Source organism: Acromyrmex echinatior, chromosome 2 (genome assembly GCF_024713525.1).
Source record: "Acromyrmex echinatior isolate Ae372 chromosome 2, ASM2471352v2, whole genome shotgun sequence".
In the NCBI taxonomy this organism is placed as follows: Eukaryota; Metazoa; Arthropoda; class Insecta; order Hymenoptera; family Formicidae; genus Acromyrmex; species Acromyrmex echinatior.
In genome coordinates, this window is record NC_141853.1 from 25365063 (window position 1) to 25390879 (window position 25817).

Consider the following 25817-nt stretch of genomic DNA (forward strand, 5'->3'; position numbering starts at 1 on the left):
TCAGTTGATGTGAGTATAGTACATCAAATTGAACTGTGTACAAAGGTTAGTTAATTTTAAAAATTCACAAGTAAATATTTAATTTAAGTATTATTAATATTATTTAAATTAAATTGAGATAATCATATTAATTATTTAAATTTAATTATACTAAATGTTCGTTTTATATGCGGTTTTTTAAATTAAAATTTAATAATTTTACATTAATGAATTGAAATTAGTTCTAATATAATTGATCAATATAAATTAAACTTTTATTTATAATTTTAAATTGTTGAATTAATTATTGGTTTTAATTTTGTGTTTTATTTAAATTATTATACTTTTCAATTTTAATTTTTAAACCAAAATTAATTTCGATTTTATTTAAAGTTGCTTCTTTGAATTGAAGTTTGTTTTTATTGGAATTGAAATTGATTTTCACTTGGATTAGAACTAATTTAGATTCAAATTGAAATTGGTTTTTATTTTAATTGGATTTAATTTTTATTTTAAAATTGGAATTGATTTCGAATTAAATTGAAATTAATTTTTACTTGGATTGAAATTAATTTTGATCCAAATTGAAATGTATTGTAATTTGAATTGAATATATAATTGATTTAAACATATAAAAAGAGGAGCATGAAATCACAGCACTAGATATTGTTTGTGAAATTTAATAAATTATTACATTAATAAAAAAATCTTTAGACGTTTCGGCCACACTCTGGCCGAATCTTCAATAAAATCACACATATCAATAAAACGCAGAATTTACATATATCTGACATTAAATTCAACTGTCAAAAATATAAATATGTATAAACGTGTTCTTTCATCTTGTGAAGGTACATCATACAACATGGTTGCAGCGCCAATTATCATATTGCAAGTTATGTAGAGAGAGAGAGAGAGAGAGAGAGAGAGAGAGAGAGAACAAGAATTTCCAGATTCTAATTTAAAAATTAAACTATCGTTAATATCTTCTAGTCAATTTTATGAAGATTAACAAATCGTTACCTGTTTTACAGACAAAATGATGAATCTTAAACACTTTCCTCACGTAGATGGAAATTCGTTGTGACATTGTGTATTATTATTTGTCCATATCGTCATATGTTACCGCTATTCATACGTATGTCAAAAGTTTAGATTGTTCTAGAATTATTTTTAAGTGTGAGAGAGATCTTTCTTTAGAAAAGGCAGATAAACATCAGGCAAACCTTCAGTGCCACTTTGTTTATTAGTACTACTTATTTGGCTTTTTATGTATAATATATCATTTCGGAAATTCTTCTTTTAAATAATGATTGTTCTGTATCTGAAATTCTAATATCATCCCAATCCAATTCGTGTATCTCATTCACTTGATGGCGTGAAACCACTGACATTTCAAAAATGGATCTTCTTATGTAAACCTTATGTTCTTTGATTCGAGTTTTTAATTTCCTTTTTGTGTGATCAACATAAGAAGACTCACAATCCAGACAATTTATCTTATATTGGGTATGGGAATAAGTTTCCGCCCATTGCAGAAAGATGTCGTTAGTAGCATTGCTCGTGTGTTTGATAGAACGGCAAGACATGTTTTTGAAAGGTGTGTGTCCAAACTTTTGAGCCCAATAGATGGCATTCGTTTGAAGGGTAACAAAGAGTAACTATTTTTGCGTTGAAGATGTCGGAATTTATTCCAAAAAAGCAACATTTGCGGGAAGTTTTACTCCATTATTTTATTTTAAAGAAAAGTGCTGCGGAAACGCATTTGCTCGTAGATATTTACAGTGAGCATGCTCCATCGAAAACTAGTTGTAAAGAATGGTTTCGGCGATTCAACAGTGGTGATTTTGACGTGCGTCACAAAGAACGCGAAGGTGCACCGAAAAAATTTGAAGATGCAGAATTGCAAGCATTACTCGAAGAAGATTCGTGTTTATCGCTCGATAGGTTGGCAAAAGAGTTAAATGTTGATAGATCCACTATTGGAAAACGTATACACGCAATGGGAATGGTGCAAAAAGAAGGAAATTGGGTGCCATACAAATTGAAAGAGAGAGACATGGAAAGACGTTTGGTCATCTGCGAGATGCTTCGTCAATAACAACAAAGGAAGGGTTTTCTACATCGTATCGTAACTGGCGATGAAAAATGGATCTACTACGATAACCCTAAACGCTTGAAGGCATGGATGATGCCAGGTCCATCAACGCCAAAACGAAATATCCATGCTTCGAAGATTATGTTGTGCATCTGGTGAGATCAAAGAGATATTATATATTGTGAGCTGCTCAAACCGTCCGAAACCATTACTGGCGATCGGCTACAACTGATACGTTTAAACCAAGCTTTGAAAGAAAAACGACCAGAATGGGACAATAGGCACAACAAGCTGATTCTGTTACATGACAACGCTAGGCCACACATTGCAAAACCGGTCAAGAAATATTTGGAAGGAGTAAAATGGGAAATTCTGCCCCACCCGCTGTATTCACCGGACATTGCCCTTTCAGATTTCCATTTGTTCCGATCCATGCAGTCGACTCTTTCTGGAGAACGATTCAATTCTTATGAAGGTATCAAAAAATGACTTGATGGATGGATCGCTTCAAAAGAATCAGATTTTTTTCATTCGAGGAATCCGTTTATTACCGGAAAGGTGGGAGAAAGTTGCTTCCGAAGGAGCATACTTTGAATAAACTCACTTATATAGATTTGTTTAAATAAACACATCTTTTTCATTTAAAAAGGGCGGAAACTTATTCCCATACCCAATAAACCATTCCACAATGGTCCTCTTTGCATACACGATCTTTTCCAGTTTTAATAAATCTATTTTATTTATAAGTTTATTTATAGGTTTGTAAGCAATATTAAAACCTTCACTATGTGATATTTTTTTAAATTTTTCCGATACTTTACTTTTGCATGGCGAATATTGTTCTACAAGACTTAGAACAAGAAATTATTACCAATAATATTGTTTCGTCTTTTTATTTCCGTTATGTTGATGACATTGTCCATGCATAAAGATAAAGTTGAGAATGTTCTGGAATTGTTTAATTCGTATCATGAAAGGATAAGATTTACAATAAACTTTGGCGACGAAAATAGCATTAATTTTTTAGATGTTAAACTAATAAGACAAGAAAGAAGAATTATCTTCGATATTTATAAAAAACCTACTAATTCAGGGAGATATTTAAATTATTATTCAAATATGCATAAAAGGGGTGTAATCATCGGGTAATTAGATAGAAAATATTATTTTTATCCTATCCAAAATTTCAGGAAAAAAATATTTCAGACTTAGTTCACACTCTATTAATGAATGATTATCCTCTTGAATTCATTTTTTCAACAATAAAAAACAGAATAAAAACTTTAGAAAATAGAATTAATTTAGATAAAAATAGTGAGTGGAATAATAATGAAAACAATTCTAATTAGGAAAAAAGTTTTTTCCTTAAATAATACCATATTTAAGTAAAGTATCGGAAAAATTTTTAAAATTATCACATAGTCAGGGCTTTAATATTGCTTACAAACTTATAAATAAACCTATAAATAAACTTAATAGATTTATTAAAACTGGAAAAGATCGTGTATGCAAAGAGGATCATTGTGGAATGGTTTATAAGATAAATTGTCTGGATTGTGAGTGTTCTTATGGCCAAACAAAAAGGAAATTAAAAACTCAAATCAAAGAACATAAGGTTTATATAAGAAGATCTACTTCTGACATGTCAGTGGTTTTACGTCATCAAGTGAATGAGATGCACGAATTGGATTGGGATAATATTAGAATTTTAGATACAGAACAATCATTATTTAAAAGAAGAATTTCTGAAATGATATACATAAAAAGCCAAATAAGTAGTACTAATAAACAAAGTGACACTGAAGGTTTGCCTGATGTTTATCTGTCTTTTTTAAAGAAAGATCTCTCTCATAAACTTAAAAATAATTTTAGAACAATCTAAACTTTTGACATACATATGAATAGCGGTAACATATGACGATACGGACAAATAATAATACAATGTCACGACGAATTTCCATCTGCGTGAGGAAAGTGCTTAAGATTCGTCATTTTGTCTGTAAAACAGGTAACGATTTGTTAATCCTCATAAAATTGACTAGAAGATATTAACGATAATTTAATTTTTAAATTAGAATCTGGAAATTCTTGTTCTACATAACTTGCAATATGATGAATTGGCGCTGCAATCATGTTATATGATGTACCTCCACAAGTTGAAAGAATACGTTTATATATATTTATATTTTTGATGGCTGAATTTAATGTCAGATATATGTAAATTTTGCATTTTACTGATATGTGTGATTTTGAAGATGACCAGATTGTGGTCACATTGATACAACTATTACAAATGTTTTTATAATAAAAGATAATAATGAGGTTACTGCTATAAATGATAGTATACAATTACTTAATAATGAAATAACTGAAAATGTTAATAAATCTAATGTGGAAGTAATATTAAATAATAGCATTACTACTTCTATATCTAACACATCGAATAGATTAATAAGTTTAGATAATAGATTTGAAGATTCAACATAAAGATTTTACATAAAGAATCACTCCAAATATTATTTTATAACAAATAACAAAGTACTAAAACCAAAATCAAATATAATGTCTTCTAATATTGGGACAAATTAGTTCGGTCCGTTTTTTTGTGTTCAAAAATGTATTTATTTCAAAACAAAATGAATGAACAGATTAATTAAAGTATTGTCCATCGCTGGCTACTACTTTTTCCCATGTCTCAGGCAATTTTTGAATTCCATCTCGAAAAAATGACTCGTTTTTGGAGGCGATCGAATTTTGAAGAAGTGAACCGGTGACTTGCCAAATCGTGCTGCATCCTTCGGAACAATCAGTAATCAGAAGGAGCAATGTCCGGAGAATACGGCGGGTGCGGTAAAACATCCGATTTGAGTGTTTCCAAATATTTTTTTATGACTTTTGCGACATGAGACCGAGCGTTGTCATGAAGAAAAATAACTTTATCATATCTTTGCTCGTATTCCGGCCGTTTTTCTCGCAATGCACGAACGATGGCTCAAACGAATCAATTGTAGCCAATACCGTAATCGAATCGCCAGGTTTCAGCAGCTCATAGTAAACAACACTCTTTTGGTCCCACCAGATACAGAGCATGATCTTCGAACCAATGAATGTTCGGCTTTGATATTGATGTTGAGTGGTATCGATGGCAATGATTGACCGGGCTTAGCGTCGTATTTTTTCTTCTTGGGATTGTCGTAAAATATCCACTTCTCATCTCCAGTCACAATCCGATGCAAAAAACCTTTTCTTTGTTGTCTTTGAATTAGCTGTTCACAAGTGAAAAATCTCCTTTCAACGTCTCTCGGTTTCAATTCATAAGGCACCCAATTTCCTTGTTTTTGAATTATTCCCATGGCTCTCAATCGTGCAGAAACGACTTGTTGAGTTACTCCCAATGATTCTGCAAGCTCCTCTTGCGTTGGACTCTGATCTTCTTCGAGTAATGCCTCTAATTCTTTGTCTTCAAATTTTTTTGGCTGTCCAGAGCGAGGCTTGTCTTCAACGTTGAAATCTCCATCCTTGAAATGTCGAAACCATTCCCTACATGATTTATCAGTTGGAGCAGTGTCACCATAAACTTCGACAAGCATTCGATGGATTTCAGCTGCACTTTTCTTCCAATTAAAACAGAAAATTAGAACCTCCCGCAAATGCTGCTTGGTTAACACAAAATTCGACATTTCAAACACAGTAAAAATCAAGGTTTTTGTATGAAACTCAAAACGATATAAATTGAATATTATTAGCAGATGTCTAACCTCTCTGAAAAACGCCAAAATCAGCTGTCACTATGAATCATTCACAACAGCCGGAGCCATCTTTTGGAAAACGGATCGAACTAATTTGTACTCCCATTAAAGCTCATAACTCGTTTCTGCAAGCATAGTATTGTTCTTTGAGATTTTCTATAAATCTCCAGCTACTTATTTTAAACGTGCATGGTCTGAAATTATTGTATATAGCACATTTTTGACTCGACTCGGATGTCGAAATGTCGACTTAGTAAGAAGCGCCATTTCTCTTATCGCGCACAAGCAAAGTACCGTTATTTAATTACAGAAATGGATTGAATCATTGTATAAATCAGCAATATATTATCGGTTGGAAACGCTATAATAATAATATATTTTTGTATATATAGAAATATATATATAGAAATATATGTCAGGATGGTTTAAAAAAGGAATCATGCGTCCTTGCTGCATCGGCGATGCCAAACTAGAATCGATAAAAATCACATTTTTGAATTGTAGAACGAATTATTGAAACAGTACTGTCAATTCAGTGTAATGTAAGTGTTCTACACACAACCATATATATATATATATATGTGTGCGTGCGTGCGTGCGTGCGTGCGTGCGTGCGTGCGTATATTTATATAGTGTTTTGTATCCACACAATAGAAAAAATATAGTAACAGAATATTGTCTGCCTTTGGTAAGAGAAGGTTATGGGTGCTTTCTAACAAGCGATTACAATACAGTATCTCATCTTTGTATTGGCGAACAAGATTATAATAATGCACCGTGTCACACTGTATCTCTTGTTGGAAGGCACTCTATAAAGTCAAAATTGATTATTGTAATGTGTGTTTCTTGTTGGAAGGCACCCTATAAAGCCAGAATGGGAAAGGTTAGCATCTTTATGTCATTCGTGAAAATCATTTGATTTATCATACAAGTGATATGGCTAAATGTTATAACAATAAATTGCGCTTGCCTAATTATGATCCAATGTCAGAAGCGTTCATCGTGGGCTGACTATTTTTAATTTACTGTCAGAAGCATTAATCGTGAGTTGGCTAGCTATAACAAAATGTCACAGCCGTAAATCGTTTGGCTAGTTATAAATAAATGTCAGAGGCGTTCATCATGGACTGACTATTTTTAATTTACTGGCAGAGGCATTCGATTATCAAATTTGGTGAAATACAATTACGGAACCAATTTGTAGAATTTTGCGTCTGCAACTAAAGAAATGTGAATAGATGCATTGTCATGATGGAATCAAAAGCTGATTGCTTGACATGAGTGAAACAAAGAAACTAATGAAGAAAAAATACTGAATATCAGTAAACAGCTTCTTTGAAACCTTACAACTTTTGTCTGAAACGTTTTTTTCTAAAAACGTTATGTAATGGTCTTATAGCACAAGCCGTAAATTGTATAGTAATGGCCGTAATTCAATCGTAGAACGTGAATCATAGTTATAGGTCAAAGCATTATATTTTTTGGCGTACTATGCATACCAATACAATTACAATTCACATTCCTTTACGATTATAGTTATAGTCACCTTTATGTTCAGTTCCTAAATCCGGGGTCTTTTTGGACACCCTATATAATATATATGTTATACATATATATATATATGCTATACATATATAACATACATTATACAGTTAATAGTCACATGCATAATTTTCATACGATGCTGTACGTTTATGAAATGTATATAAGTATATCATATTCAAAGTGTTTTAACAAATGTATACACTTATAGATCAATGTGTACGTTGACTAACAGTTACAATAAGTTACAATAAGTATATTTTTACTAAATACACTCTGACTGTGACTTAGATATATCTTCGGATGCAACCATGTATTTGAAATACATGTATACACGTGTAATGTAATAGCACTTTTTCCTTTATTCCCAATGCCATTTTAACTTAGGATGTAACATGTATTGTTAGTATGTAAATACATTGCACATACATATGTAGTTATTCCATCTCTTTTTATTATGTTTAATGGGCCTTTTACAATTATAAGCCATAAATCAGCCATAAATAAGAAGTCAGACGCTAAAAATTAACTGTGATTGATCAATTTTTAGCTTCTGACTTCTGATTTGTAACTAATGGCTTATTGTAGAAGGCCCATAAAAGAGAAATAGAAGTTACTCATACTTAGCTTTTCATGCAGATATAATATAGACACATTAGTGAATATTAGAATTATATTTTATGTGTATTATGATGTACACACAAAACATAAAATATATATATTCTAATTCATATTCACATACGTGTAGCTATTTCATCTCTTTTTGTTACGTGTAATAAAAAGGTGTACTGATGTCCTCTTTTTTCTACGTTTAATAAAAAGAGATATGTTTTTTTATGATCAAATATACAGATATTAATGATATGCTTTTATATTTTCAATATCAGAATATACAACTAACAAACTAAATCAAAGCTAACGAGAGTCAAACGCAGATGATCTGACGTAACATCTTAAAAAAAATAATCAAATACAATTCTCTGATAAATCCTCATTTTATGTGTACATATATACGCATTATATATATATTATATATATATATATATATATATATATATATATATTATATGTATACAATTTTAATATTTCATATTTAAACATAGGGAATGCATAAATAGCTTAGCATTGATAACTTCTATCTGCAACGTATATATATTCACACATTATAGTATACATATATGCAATATTGCATAATATTGCCTATATGTGTATTATATTTAAATATACATATCACTAATATTTTAATATGATTAACTTCTACATCTTTTTATTAAACGTAGCAAAAAATGATATAACTACGTATATTATATGTGTAATATATCTATGTACAGCTAATACATATCCTGACCTAAAATGACATTGTACGACAGGAAAAATGCTATTAGAGCCATGTGTCAATGTATACGGTCAATACTGAAAATCTATAGTTACGTATTTTCAGTCAATATCGGTATACAGTCGTAGTATCACTTTTTCCTATGATCAATATCATTTTAGGATTTAGTCAAGATGAACATATATTGTCAATATATGGATACGTGTTTCATATATGTATGTATATATATATATATATATATATATATATATATATATATATATATATATGTGTGTGTGTGTGTGTGTGTGTGTGTGTAGGAAGAGTATATATTGTGTTTACGAATTCTTATTCAGTTCGCGCGTTTCCGACTATGACGATATGCGCTAGAGTATCAGCGCGCTTGCGCAAGAGCGAAAAGATACAAGAAGGTGAGGATAGCGAAGCAGTTGTAAGATGGCGAGACACGTGTGTGGCACGACGAAGGGTTAAAGTGCGAATTGCGATTCTCTCCTGAATTGTCGGCCAGCAATACTGGCTCACCGAACATTTCCATCGCTTGGATCAATCTTATTTGCTATAAATTTGGGGGCTCGTCCGGGATAAGAGCTAGTGAGAGATAAAAGGGGACAAAAGACGAAAAGACGAAAAAGACGAAAAGACGAAAAGACGAAAAGACGAAAAAAAAAGATGAAAGACGATAATACGAGAGAGAGAAAAGATGAAAAGACGAGAAAGACGAAAAGACGAAGGAGAAAAGACGCAAGACGAAAGACGATAAGACGAGAGAGAGAAAAGACGAAAAGATTAAAGACTAAAGACGAAGAAGAGAAGGCGGAAGACGAAAGACGATAAGATGAGAGAAAGAAAAGACAAAAGGAAAGACAAAAAAGAGGAAAAGACGCAAGACGAAAGACGATAAGACAGTAGAAAGAAAAGACAAAGGAAAAGACGAAGAGACGAAAAGACGAAAAGGCGCAAGACGGAGAGAACATGACGACGAGAAAGAGAGGAAAGAAGAAGGAAGATGACATTCAAATCTCGAAGGCGTTAAAAATCCGAAAAACATCGAGTGTGCAACTACAAGGTAGCGCAGCGACACCAGAAATACATTGGCAAGACTGTGAATGCGTCGGTAACGCCAACATCGGGAGGGCAGTGACAATACGACGCGGGTGAGCGCGCGACAGTAGCGCTGGTAACGATATCGAAAGTGTGACGGCAGGACTGCACGACACAAACGAACGTGAGTCGATAGTCTTGAGTGTACGCGAACAAGACGGTGCAACAACAGTGAGAGCGCGATGGTAAACATGTGTCACATTGCGTAAAGTGTGCAGAAGCAAGATGAACAACCTCGCGCAAATCGAACCAATCAGGCAAAAGATACGTACGGCGTCGACCGTTGACGTGATGGCTTTACATAAATTTATTTTCGAAAAGGAAGACGATCGAAAAAAAAATAGACAAAGACTCAAAGACTTTGAGGGTTTTACTTTCAAGAAAGACACGACGGAATATGTGAATAAGATAGAAGTGGCGCGAAAACTTTCGATCGGCGATTTGATATCCTGCTGTAATATTCTTGGTTTAGAATACGGCGAAAACAGAGAAGAAATAATAACACGCACATTACATGGTTTAATGGATTTAGATACTCTCACGTCTAAAGATAGTGAACAAGACGGTGAATTAGACGAAGATACGAGTGACAGCTGACGAGCAAGACGATGAAAGAGAGGAACAAAGAAGCAACAAAGAAAGTGAAAATAACCTCGAAGAGAACTCTACCAGAGGCAGGTCAAGTGAATATGAAATTCGCAATGACATACCGAGACGTGCAAGACACAATTAAAACTTTCACTGGAAAAGATACATATCCGGTTGAAAGATGGATATCTGAATTCGAAGATGCGGCTAACCTGTTTGGATAGTCGGAATTACAGAAGCTAGTGTTCGCAAAGAAATCATTAGCTGGACCTGCTAAAATGCTCGACAGCGAAGGCATTATCAAGTCGTGGAAGAAATTAAAAGAAATTCTACGAGACGAATTTATAGACAAAATAAACAGCACTCAAATACACGATATGCTGGTCAGAAGAAGATTGAAGAGAGATGAAACCGTACAGGAATATTATTATGTGATGAAAGAAATAGAGGCAAAATAGAAGCAGAAGTACTCATGAAATACGTGATTGATGGAATTCCGGAAGACGCACAGAGCAAGATCATATTGTACGGAGCTAAAAAATTGATGGAATTCAAGGAGAAGCTTAAAGTATACGAAGCAATTCGGAAGAAGAATACTGAGAGGATGAGAACGAGAGAGAAGAACAGCATGCAGAAGAAGACAGAAGAAGCGAGGAAACTAACAACACCAAAAAATGACGAAAAAGAACAAGAGACAGACGTGCGGTGCTACAATTGCGGCGGTAAAGGACATAAAGCTAAAGACTGTAAGAAGAAAGAATTAGGTAAAAAGTGTTTTAAGTGTCAAAAATACGGGCATACTGCAAAGTTGTGTAACGAATCAGACGATAGTGAAACGTTAGCGGATAAAAAGACGGCGGTAATTAATACGGTTAATTCATCGAGCGATAGAATGTTTAAACAAATCACGGTAAACGATGTGCGGATTAATGCGTTAATTGATACCGGCAGTCAAATCACGGTAATGCGCAAAGATGTTTACGATAAAATAAAATTAGACAAGCTACAGGGAAATAGTATTTGTTTAACCGGTTTTGGAAAAAACGAAGTGCATTCATTGGATTGCGTAAATATAATTATAGAAGTAGATGCTGATGAATATCCGTGTGTAGTGCACATTGTGCCAAATGAAGCTACAAATTCAAGCATCATAATTGGTAGGGATTTTCTAGCGATGACGGAAATAATCACTAACGATGGAATAACTATACGAAGAGCAACACCTGCTCAATTGTTAACACAAATCAACGTGATTGAAAAGCAACCGTTAGACATTGGTGACGAATCCGAGAGTACGCGAAGGAGTAGAGACGATTGTTGAAACATATCAAGTAAATAAATGTAAGACAACAGACGTGAGTATGCGTATTGTACCAAAAGACGAAAGGCCTATTTTTCAAAAACCGCAACGATTACCGGCACCTGAGCGCGAAATAGTCGAAAATCAAATAGCGGAATGGCTAAACGACGGGGTCATTGAGAAGTGTACGTCGGAATACGCGAATCCAGTAGTCATTGTAAGAAAGAAGGACGGATCACCGCGTGTATATATTGATTATAGGAAGTTAAATCGAGTCATAGAAAAGGACGGTCATCCCTTACCATTAATCGAAGATCTACTAGATAAATTAGAGGATGCTCGCGTGTTTAGCACGTTAGATCTGAAAAATGGATTTTTTCATGTATCCGTAGAAAAAGAGAGTCGAAAATATACGGCGTTTGTCATCCCGAACGGTCAATATCAATTCTTGAAAGTCCCTTTTGGATTATATAATTCGCGGGTTTTCCAAAGATACATTAATGTCGCTTTCTGGGATTTGATTAGACAAAATATAGTGTTGCTTTACGTAGATAACTTGATCGTGCTGGCAGCAAACGAACAAGAAGCGTTGGAACGATTGCGAATCGTATTAAAGACACGAGCTATAGCGACTATGATTTACAAATTAATTTTAAGAAGTGTCAATTCGTGAAAAGAACAATCGAGTTTCTAGGTCATGTAGTAGAAGGGGGTAAAATTTACCCTTTCCAAGAGAAAGTCAAAGCTGTAATAGATTACCCAGAGCCGAAAGAATTAAAAGATATTCAAAGCTTTCTTAGATTAACGGGTTACTTCAGAAAGTTTATACCTTCGTATTCTACAATCGCGAAACCGTTGAGCGACATGTTGCGGAAAGATCAATCATATAATTTTGACGCTCGAAACGCGTTCATACAATTGAAGACGAACTTAACTCAGAATCCAGTACTGAAAATATATCATTCGCGACACGAAACGGAAGTACATACGGACGCAAGTATAGACAGTTATGGGGCTGTGCTCCTACAGCGTTCAGACGAAGACAACTTATTACACCCAGTATATTTTATGAGCAAAAAGACAAAAAAAGAGGAAAGGAATTACACGAGTTATGAATTGGAGGCGCTTGCGATAGTAGAGGCACTTAGAAAATTCCGAATGTATCTGTTAGGAATTCATTTAAAATAATTACTGATTGTACGGCTTTTCAGTGAACTATGAGCAAAAAAGAGTTAAGTACGCGTATTGCGAGATGGGTTTTAGTGTTAGAGGATTATGATTACATCATAGAGCACAGACTGGGAATCCGTACGAGACACGTCGATGCTTTGAGTCGGATAACATCCGGTTATGACGATAGTGAAAAGTCCAATTATACCACAAATTAGGAGTCAACAAGCAAACGATGAGATTCAGGCGATAAAAGAAATTGTCAAAGATAAATCGTATAAAAATTATCACATAAGCGGCGATTTTTTATATAAATTTCAAGACGGTAGGGATTTACTTGTCATTCCCAAAACGCTAGAATTAGACGTAATTCAAACGATTCACGAGAAAGAACATATGGCGGCAAAATGTACCGAAGAGCGTATTCGGCAGGATTTTATATGCGATTTAAGAAGTAAAGTAGAACGACATATTGCCAGTTGCGTGCAGTGTATATTGACGAATCGCAAAGAAGGTAGGCAGAAAGAATATCTGCACTCCATTCCCAAGCCTGATGTGCCGTTACACATATATCATGCCGATCATTTAGGGCCGTTACATACCACTAATAAAAACTACAATCATATTCTTGCTATTATTGATAGTTTTACTAAATTTGTATGGTTGTATCCGACTAAATCTACCACAGCTCGCGAGGTCACAAGTCGGTTAGACGTTCAAAAACAAATATTCGGGAGTCCGAAACAAATCGTGATGGATAGAGACACAGCTTTTATCTCTCAAGAGTTCAAGGAGTATTGTCAGAGTGAAGGAATTGAACACGTGACAATTATCACGAGATTGCCAAGGGCAAACGGACAAGTGAACGTTTGAATAGAGCGATCATATCGATACTTTCCAAGTTATTAATCGAACAACCTGATACAAACATGTAGATAAATTGCAATGTATATTAAACTCCACGTTCAAGTAGTGTAAATGCGACGCCTTTTGATTTACTATTTGGCGTAAAAATGTGCGACGAAACCGATCTGAAACTACGCGAAGTAATAGAACAAGAATTTCGATCGAAATTTGAGGAAGAGCGTAACGAAATTAGAGCTAGATCGAAAGAACAAATTCTGAAAGTGCAATCGGAGAATTGTAAAACATATAATCTCAGACGTAAGAAGGCTACAGAATACCAGGTAGGAGACGTAGTAGCGATCAAGCGAACACAATTAGGTTCAGGTCGAAAATTACGAGCGAAATATTTAGGACCATACCTAATTGAGAAGGTTAAACCTAATGACACATACGATGTGATTAAAAACGGATCTCACGAAGGACCTGTAAGTATTTCTACTTGTGTTGAATATGTTAAACCCTGGAATACAGTTAATTAAAAGTAATCAATTCCATTTTTGTAAGACGTAATATTGAGTTAAAATAATCAATTTTGTTTGTAAGATGTTAATTATAAGTCGGCAATATTATTTTTGTAAGACGTAATGTTGAGTTAAAGTAATCAATTTTGTTTGTAAGACGTTAATTATAAGTTTACAACATTATTTTGTAAGATGTAATGCTAAGTTAACAGCTGGCGTCGTGCAGGACGCATGATTGTGCAGAATGGCCGAGTGTAGGAAGAGTATATGTTGTGTTTACGAATTCTTATTCAGTACACGCGTTTCTGACTATGACGATATGCACTAGAGTATCAGCGCGCTTGCGCAAGAGCAAAACGGTACAAGAAGGTGAGGATAGCGAGGCAGTTGTAAGATGGTGAGACACGTGTGTGGCACGACGAAGGTTAAAGTGCGAATTGCGATTCTCTCCTGAATTGTCGGCCAGCAATACTGGCTCACCGAACATTTCCATCACTTGGATCAATCTTACTTCCTACATATATATATATATATATATATATATATATATATATATATATATGGATATTCATGAAAAAGAATTACATTATGTATGTGCAATGTCGTATTCATTTATTGATATTATATTATTATTACCTAAAATGATTGGACGTAAGGAAAAAGTGTTACTACGACTTCGTATCGATATAGCTATTAAAGTTAAAAACTTTATGTACTTTATGTATATTATAGATTTTTAATACTGGTGATATATATTGGAACACGGCCTACACTGCATGTGTACATAATACAACTGTACTTCTAAGGTCCGATTCTGCAAATATAAGATTAACTTCAATTTTGTTTATTTTTTTCTCAATTCTAAAATTGGAAAATTTTCCAAAATAAATCTTACATTTGTGGAACCGACCCTAATACACGTTAAGATGGTAATGTAGGAAACGGAATAAGAATATCGATAATTAATCGATCGAATTTCCTGCATGATCATATTAACTCAGAGGGCGTAAGCATCTTATACATTGGAAATGAAAACCTGTATCGATCTTGATTAACTTTGGCCTTCGCTCCAGCATCCCCTTAAGAAAATACACTATTATTATGCTGATTCGAAATCTTAATATTAGTGAAGGTTTATGTAATGGTACTTGATTATTAATTTTAGATTTAGATAATAATTTATTACGATGTAAAATTTTGTCAGATAATAAGATTGGAAAAATTGTTTTTCTAAATCGCATTATTTTATATTGTGAAAATGTATATCCATTCACTTTTAAAAGAAAACAGTTTCCAGTGAAATTGGCATTTATTATGAATATAAATAAATTAAAAAGAATATAAATAAATCACAAAAGTCGCAGTAGATCTTCGAAAAGATATTTTTAATCATGATCAATTATATATTGCATTATCAAGAGTACGTTCTTGGGATTCATTAAAAGTTTATTTAGGAAATAATAATCTCAATCAAGTAAAAAATTACGTTTATAAAGAAATACTCGAATAATGACGTATAGATAAGGGTTAAATAATGACATAATTTTACTATTGTGATATCTAAAATTTGATTAGATACTGATTAAAAAATAATTTTGTATAATAAAACTATTAAAATAATTATAGAAGATATTTAAATTAATTGCTGGAATATTAAATATTTTTATAATATTAATTGTTATTATTTTTAATTACTCCAAAAAATATTATAATGTTCTAAGAGAAAGTATAATAAATAATTAATGATCTTTTAAAGCAACCTCTTATATCTTGAAAACTAAACATTACACTACAATAATACTTATAAGAACATGATTTAGATAATTACAAATTATAAATTAACTTATACATTTGTTATTTATTTCTACATAAAATCAATTAAGAACGAATTCTATAAATTTGAAAATAAATTTTTTATGACTTTTTTCCCAAATTTTAAATAATAATAGCTATGTTATTTCTAATATTACATCGTTTTACATGTTTGTAATTTTCTAAATTTGTTTCATTTATATTTTTCTTTCTTATTTTTCTCATAATTTAGTTTTTGAATATAAAGTTAGGATGTGACTTAAGTTGATACACTTTAGTACGGTCCACCGAGCGTACGGTACGCGGGCCGTGAGGAGTGGAGATGGTGTAGTAGGCGCGCCGCGCCATTCGAGTTTAGAGACTCGCGATAGTAAGCCCCGCTCCTCGCGGCCCGCGCATCTTCGGCAATAGTAGGTCGCAAGGACGCGCGTATTCGGCTATTTTTAAACATTAATATCTCGTTAATTATTGCGAGCATTGCAGATAGATTTTTCTACTCAGTTTAGTCTACTCTACCTGCTCGGGACGAGTGGGGCCGTATATTCATGCCACCCTGTATATATCGAAGTTGAAAGCAATCCTATATATATTTACGGATATCGTATAAATATATAAGTGTATTGTTAATTTATCCTTGTAATATATTATTAATGTATTAGGTATAAAACTTTGCTTCCGCCGTTTTCCTATAGAAGGCTTTAGCGGTAAGTGATGGTCGAAATAAATAGATCATAGATATCATACAATAAACTTGGGCATCTGTCAACACAACTCCATAGAAACATTAGTCGATTTGTGTCTGCATCATAAAGTTATTCTCGATTGAAAATGTCAGTTTATGTGCCAAATTCTCGTCATTTGCGGGAGGTTTTAATTTTCTGCTTCAATATGAAAAAATCTGCGGCTGAGGCTCATCGAATGCTCTCAAATCTTATGGTGAGGCCGCTATTAGTGAAAGAACGTATCATGAGTGGTTTCAACGCTTCAAGAACGGTGATTTTGACGTCGAAGACCGGCATAGTGGTGGAAGAGAGAAGATTTTCGAAGATGCAGAATTGGAGGCATTACTTGATCAAGACTCGTGTCAAAATCAAGAAGAATTGGCACGATCATTGGGAGTGACTCAACAAGTCATTTCAAAACGCCTCAAAGTCATGGGAATGATTCAGAAGCAAGGAAATTGCCGTACGGGTTGAAGCCGAGAGATGTTGAACGGCGTTTGTTTGCTTGTGAACAGCTGCTTGAAAGGCAAAGACGGGAGGGATTTCTGCATCGCATTGTGACTGGGGATGAAAAATGGATTCATTACGATAACCCCAAGAAAATCATGGGGAGTTTCCGGCCATGCTTCCACGTCGACGGCGAAATCGAATATTCACTCCAAGGTCATGCTCTGTATTTGGTGGGACCAGCTCGGCGTAGTGTATTATGAGCTGTTAAAACCGACTGAAACAATCACAGGCTATCAGTCGAACGCAATTGATGCGTTTGAGCCGAGCATTGAAAGACAAACGGCCACAACGAGAGACACGATAAAGTGATTTTGCAGCATGACAATGCTCGACCCCATGCGAAAGTGGTCAAGATATACTTGGAAACGTTGAAATGGGAAGTCCTATCCCACCCGCTGTATTCTCCAGACGTTGCTCCCTCTGACTATCACTTGTTTCGATCAATGGCACACGGCCTGGCTGACCAGCACTTCCGGTCTTATGAAGAAGTAAAAAATTGAATCGATTCGTAGATCGCCTCAAAAGACCAGTTTTTTTGACGCAGGATTCGTACGCTGCCCGAAAGATGGGAGAAAGTAATGACCAGCGATGGACAATACTTTGAATCATAAATGTATAACCAGTTTTTTAGAATAAAGCCTCGAATTTCGGAAAAAAAACGGCGGAAGCAAAGTTGTACATCTAATATTATTTGAATATATACTTCTCCTACATAGGATATGACATCAAGCAATATTATTTCAAAGGAAGGAAGATCTCTGCACAAACCTTATGGAAATTAAATTTCGGTCGAATTGGTTAAAAATTTGATATGTTATATAGAATTGTAGATCTTAGTACCACCTTCCCTTCTTACCACCTATAATTTCACCTCTACGAAACATTTTTACAAAACTTACAAAACAAACTAAAATTACAATATCATATTTTTAACGAGTATGATGCATTTCTGCGTTATTATTTGCCCTTTCTATGTATATTTTTAAGTAAAACATTATAATATTGATTTTGATTGCTTCTCATAAATCAGAGTGATTGATTATTATGAGTTCTCTCTTCTCTTACAAATCAGAGTGCTTGATTATTTGTGAGTCTCCTCGTCTCAAATCCAAAATTCCGCATCCTAGACATGAAGTGCGCAAAAGACAACATTGACTTAAATCTTTGAAATCATGTTATCGATTTCAATATCTTTATAGCTTTTTTGTAAGAAGCAATCAAGTTAATATTATTCTTATAACTTTTTTTTACTTTAAAATATATATATAAAAAGCAAATAATGACGTAGGAATGCACTGTACTTGTTGCTGAAAATAAGATATTGTAGTATTAGCTCGTTTTGAAAAATAACATCTCGTAGAAGGCAAATGATTCATTATGGGAAGTCCCGGTAAAAAACATTTTATACATTAATATATGCTATATAAATATGTATAAACACGCACAAATATTCATAATCATATATAATTATATACGAAATATGTCCATGTATCTTTCTTTCTTTTGTGAAATTACTTTTTACTGTACTGAAAATAATAATATTGAGAAAACATCAAAAATAATTAATAGAACTATTTTCGTATTGTTTGTTTTAAAAAAAACAAATTTGGAAAAATGTAAAAAAATTTGCTCATAACATAATTATGTATAATTTTACATGCAACTATATATGAGCAATTCTTTTACATTTCTCCAAACTTGATGTTTTCGAAAATAAACAATGTAAAAATTTTCCTCTATTTTGATATTTTCTCATTATTATTATTATTTTTAATACATTAAAAAGTAATTTTACAAGCTAAAAAAGGATATATAAATATGTTTGGACATACCTCATACATAATTATACATGTTTATGAATATTTATACACGTTTATGTATGTTTATACATATTTATATTTATTCATGCGTGAAAAATTTTTTACCTGTGGAAACTTTTTATCAGATAAGGTTGTACAACATATCCAATTTTCAATCAATTTGATTGAAATTTAATTTCCATAAGGTTTATGCGGGATCCATTGTATAGTAATAAGGTATTAATTTCATGATTTATTAGTTTCGTAAACGTGTACATATGTTTAAAATTTAATAATACTCGATTTTTATTTAAAACTGTGATTTTAATGATATCATCCAAGTTTGATTATCAATAGAGATGATAACTGCAGAGGAAAAATTGTAATTTTTCGACTATATAAGATATTATATCATTAAAAGTATGCATACTTATTCATACAGCTTTTATATAATAAAAAATAATGAATTTAATAATGCATTATTGAAATATTTATTTTATTAGGTGTTGGAATTAATTCGTAGCGTTTTACAAGTGATGGGAAGTACTTTCATTAATGTATTTTTTAATGCTCATGTGAAATAAATAACATTCTTTCATTAAAAAACGCTACGAATTAATTCCAACACCTAATACAATCACAAATTTTTATTAATTGTCGGTAACATTATCGTTCTTCAATTATTCCCAGGCCCCATTGATAGTCATGAAAATTTGTCCAGGCCCGACGATCTCTAATAGTATCCCATCGGTACTTAAGGGGATTCTAAAGTAAATTTGTTTTATCAATTTTTTCAAACAAGTATTTTTCTAACTGCCTTTACAAATTACAAAATCCTTTTCCAATTAAAATCTAAACGATAATGTCCAAACTGATTAACTTTATGCCAAAAACGAAACAAAATTGGGAAATTACAATTTTGTTACCGACTTTTAACGTCGATTCGACTCGTAATAATGTTTGCTTTATATGTATACGAGTTTTACTTTGTACGTATAAATCTTCGTTTGGATTAGAGATTATATAAACAATCAATGTTAAGTATTTAGAATTAGGTTTAGATACTTCTGATATGAAAAGTTTCAATTATGTTGCAGGGACCTTTCAATGGCTGAATTGCAGGGACCTTTCAATGGCTCAATTGCAGGGATCTTTCAATGGCTCAATTGTGTAACATTGGTAATATTTCTGATACTATCTCCTTTGAAATATTACAATTCTAATATTTCTGCAATTATTTGGATTGATCTTATGTTTAAAATGTTCCTGTAATGTACAGTTCTTTCAACTTTGTAAATGCAAAGTTTCTGAGAGATTTCTAAAATCGTCAATTAATAAATGCAGAGCATATTATACAAGGTCTGATAAAAAATAAGCGAATTTTTTGAATTATTCAGCAATGGAGCGTCCTGTCAATCGATCATGCTCATATATGTACACACATGCGCGCGCGCGCATGCACGCACGCAGGCACACAAAATTAAAAGAGTACAACAGAGTAAAAGCTTTAAAAAAAATTTTTTTTGTCTATCTTTTTTGAGTAATTTTTAGTAAACAATATTAAGAATCTTTATTTTTGGATCGCATATGTGAGAAACACAATCAATAGAAAAGAAAAATGCCTATTACGATCGAAGCTTCATTGTTTTATATAATTCAATCTTGAATTACTAATATACACTATATATATATTTGCATATATACCGTATTGTAGTCTTTTAGAACTTTTAGTAAGTTTTGGAAAAAACTTGAAAAACTATGAATTGTTATATATCAATTGGGTATACTTTGAAGACATTTTAAGAATTTTTATATGTTAAAATATAAATGTATGGCGATGTTGCACAGGATTTTAGACTTCCGTGTTCAAAAAACATGGTCTATCGGCGGCGTAGAGAACTCAAATTATAATTGTCTGAAATGAAAATTCTTCGAAAATTTCAAATTTATGTGACTGTAATTTAAGCATCGCGATTTTTAAAAATAATTTTTTTTTTACAAAATGACAACAGTTAAAAAAAAATTTAATTTCACTACATTTTGAATTTCTTAAACATCTTGCTTTTCGAAAACTTAGGGGCTTCACACAATAAAAGGAACAGGGAACAAAAAATAAAAATTTCAACCTATCAAAAATTATATATTGTGGAATACACAGTTTCTGATAGATTAAAATTCATATTCTCTGTTCCCTATTCTTTTTATTGTGCAAAGCTCCTAACAGTTAAAAAAAAATCTCTACGCTTATTCGTGTTGAAGTTCAAAACTGAGGCTGATCGGTCGAAAATTATTCGAGTTATAGACGCCGCCAGTTGAAAAAAAAATAGTTTCGAGAAAAATATGTTTAAAGTTTCAGTATTGCATATTCAGCAGTGTGCACCCATTCCCTGAAACTTGCATAAGAGAGAAATACTTCGAATTTTATAAAAATCTTTCAAGAGCATATTTTTAAGACATTAATCTTTCAAAAAAAATTTTTTTTTCGATTTTTTGAAAATTTTACTCTGTTATATCTCTTTAAAGAATAAAATTTTATAATTACATTATACAGATCAATATAATAAATAAGAAAGTATACGAGTATATGCTTTTATAAATAAGAAAGTATACGAGTATATGCTTTTATACTATACGTACATACATTAATATACATATATTTTATAAACGTACTTTATAAACGTACCATATCCAAACGCAATTCGAACTTCGAAAGAAATAGATTAATAGCGAAGCAAGCAGACCGCACTGTGTGCACTAGTGTGCACTGAATGAATTTTTTCAGTATATTTGTTCGCGTTGCATGAAATTTTTGCACTTTTGCACTTAAGTGTACACCAAAACATAGAGAATGGACTGCAAGATCCATGTGTCAAAATGATCGATAAAAATAAGAGAGAGAGGGACCGTGGAAGACGGCCATCTCTGTCTCTTTCCATTCAATGGTATAATGGGAGAGAGGATGGGAGATTGACCATTTTCCACAGTCCCTTTCTCTATTGTCGACCACATTTGAATACTGCGTAGATAGGGATTGCGTAGTCCATTCTCTATGTCTTTGGTGTACTTTAACTTGTTTTTATTGCTGGACATTATGTCATAACCACTGTTCGTGTTACCAGTGCAGTTACACTTTGGGCAACATTTTTTGCTTTGGTTTTGAGACTCTTGAGGAAGAGTAAAATATACAAAGATGGCTGAACGCTAAAATGATGAGTAGAGTCGAAAGGATGGAAAGTATGAAAGTAATATATAATCTCTTAGCATCTCGAAAACAGCCGATTAAAACCGATTAAAATAAAAGTAATCTGTATCGATCGGGATTCTTGCATCGAGAATAGGATATTGAAACCGATTGAAAATACTATAAATAAATCGGATTTAATGCGCTTCATACGGATTATAATTAGATCATATGAATCTATTTTAATCATAAATTCCCCTATTCTATGAATGAAAACGAAATCGTATTTAATGCAACTTGAATCCAATTTTGTTGTGATCAACAAAAGTAATTTGATTCAATCGAAATTTCTCCGATTTCGCAGACGATATTGGAATCAGTTTTAATGAAACGATAATCTGATTTTCTCGCAACTAGCAAAAGTAATCCTATTTAATCGGAATTTCTCCGATTTTGCGGACGATAATGAAATCGGTTTTGATATAACCGATTTTGAATCGGAATTGAGAGAATCTCATTTTGGCGTGATCAGTAAAAAAATATCCGATTCAATCGGAATTTCTCCAATTAACGGTTGAAAATTAAATCAGATTTAATGCAACTTAAAGTCGATTTTGTCATGAAAAAAAAAATAGTTCGATTCAATCAGAATTTCTCCGATTTTTCGGTAAAAATTAAATTGTCAATGTACATATTTTTATTTGTAAAATTTTATTTTTATCGTTACAAGTACGTCTAATAGAAATAAAAATTAAATTCTTATGTCTCAATAAACAAAAAAAAACACTATTAGCCTAAAATAATTGGAAAATAAAGGATCATTTTCAACATTAATGATTTCAAAATTATTTATATATCCCAATTCTTATAAAGTACGCGATAAAAATACTTAACATTTAATTATGAACATAACATATGTTATTTGGTGGAAATGAGTGTAAGTCGAATACTTTTATTGCGGATACGAAAAAAATTAAGCCTCGTTGCATTAAAACAGATTTTAATATCGCCCGCAAAATCGGAGAAGTTTTGATTGAATCTGATTACTTTTGCCGGTGAGAGGCAAATTCGATTAATTATATTTATATTATTATATTTGTATTAAAGATCCTTAGATCCGAGTTTATTTTCATTCCCGAAATCAGAGAACTTCGAATTCAACCGGATTAATGTCGTCTTTCCTAGCAAATAGAATTAAAACCAATTGAATCGGCGTTCCTGTAATTGAAATGGATTGAGCCATTACAAGAAAAATACGATTCGAACGGATTATTTTGGATTACATATTTATCCGATTATTCGGATCTATTTGGATTGATAACAATATGAATTAGAACGTGATGAATTCGGATCGGAAATAATCCGCGAAAGTGACATGAAAATCGATTACGATTCTTCTGGAATTGAAACCGATTATTTTTTAATCCGAGCGGATTGAACCGATTAAAACTGATTACAATCGATTAAAACGGATTACATTTTAATCGGTTTTAATCGGCCATTTTCGGCAGGGTTAATACATAGTCTCTTACAGTTTTTATATATTAAGTTTATTGATAATTTTAATATAGAGCGATTCTAATAACTAAAAAAAAAAATAAAAAGCCAACATTAATTACGTTAATTGCAATCAATCTTAATAAAATTTTTATCTTACAAAACATAACGAAATAACATTTTGACTTTCAAATGAGAAAGAGAGAGAGGGAAAGAGAGAGATGGATCATTCTCTATTTAAAATTACAGTTAAATTATATTTTAAACAAAACGTTGAAAGTAGCAACTAATAATTAGCATTATTATATAAAATATGATTAAAATTATATTTCTTATATCCCAGATAACAATTTTCTCGCACAGTGATCGCATGATACGCGCACACGTACGAATTATTCGCATGGCGATGATGTCATTGAATTCGATAGATGTCCTCAATTGAGGGCAATATCGCTCGCACGCATGAACTCGCACATATGCGAGTGAAATACGCCCCTCATGCATGCAAGCGATATGAGTCTCAACTGAGGTATAAATCTTAGGGCGATTACATGGAGTGTAGTATGCGGTACGCGGTACAGTAACTAATAGTAACTAATTAGGCAACTAGGAAACCGCGTATCACGTACCGCCTATTTCTTTCGTATTTCACCATCGTATCGGATAATTATATGTTGCTGTATCGATTTTAGACAATGGTAAAATTTTTCATCGTAAAAATTCAAGTTGATATAATGCTGATTCTACAATGAGTTGGTAGTCTTATGTGTCTTCTACAATAAGCCATAGATCATAAATTCATAGATATATCAACCATAGATTATAAGTCATAAGTTAAAAATGAGTCAATCACAGAGAGAATAGTCAAGTTTCTGATTTCTGATTTATGACTTATATATTAGAGAGAGAGAGAGAGAGAGAGAGAGAGAGAGAGAGAGAGAGAAGGCCTATTAGAGTGAAATTACACGATCCGAAATAGGACTGCGGAATACAGAATGCGTTAAAGCAATCAATCAGCGCTATTCCGGACTACTTTTCCTCATCAGGCAAATTTTGTGTGCTATGTTCACATGATGCGTCAAAGATGTATATAATTTCATCAGCGTGAATATAATTTAAAAACTACTAATTTCATGTTAATCATTTGTTTATTAAAATGAAATATAATTTTTCAAATTATAAAAACTATTATCACTGTTGTAGTATTTAATGTTTTACAATTAATATTTATAATTTCATAACAATTTTTTGAAATGCTTTAATGTATTTACTATCATTTTTCCGCATGAACATAGCACACGAAACTAGCGTGATGGAAAAGTGGACACTGAAATCGTACGTAATGCATCATTATTTTTTATTATCTTAGTATCTATGTTTATGCACTCAGATTTTGTCATTTTGCTTCATTCGTCTTGATATTACAATTCCATCATATCAATCAGCATCAAATTATTTTAATCTCTCAAAATATGATGGTTTATTACAAGACAATGACGCACTCGTTATTCTATAACATCAAATGCAGAATAGCGCTGAATAGTTGTTTCAATGACGCATTCTCTATTCCGCAGTCCTATTTTTCACTGTGTGATTTTACCCTTAATCGATGAATAAAATTTGATCAATCAGCGTTTCATAGTCAGATCTTATATTCAAGACCGTTTTAAGTATGGTCTTAAAAAGTCACGAACCAATCAGAAGACTGCATTAGCGTTTTAAGACATATTACTTAAGACGGTCTTGAAATAAGACTCAATTATGAATACCGGCCTTATTATTGTAAATCCTTAAAGAAAATTGACATCAGTAATATAAAACTTTAGTTGCTTCATCATCCAAAGATCTATTAGTTCCTGTGAGGCTTATTGTCGATCTTAGAACAGTTAGTTTTGTTCTAAATAGTACTGGACACATACAATTTTACAACATTTATACAAATAATCTGTTGTATAATATGCGTAAAATATTATTAAAGGCAGAGCAACATAAAAAGAAAGTTAGAATAAAAATAAATAAAAAAATAGTAACACTTAAACAAATTTTCTAGATCTCTTAATATAACT

At 32.4% G+C, this 25817-nt stretch overlaps 1 long non-coding RNA gene across 1 annotated transcript; it reads left to right on the top strand.

The window, feature by feature from the left end:
- The first annotated feature begins 6300 nt into the window (after nt 1-6300).
- On the top strand, nt 6301-23858 carry LOC147910678 (uncharacterized). Its single transcript, XR_015544076.1, has 2 exons — nt 6301-6368; nt 20171-23858. It is a non-coding gene; the product is annotated as an uncharacterized LOC147910678 (long non-coding RNA).
- Nucleotides 23859-25817: the final 1959 nt, after the last annotated feature.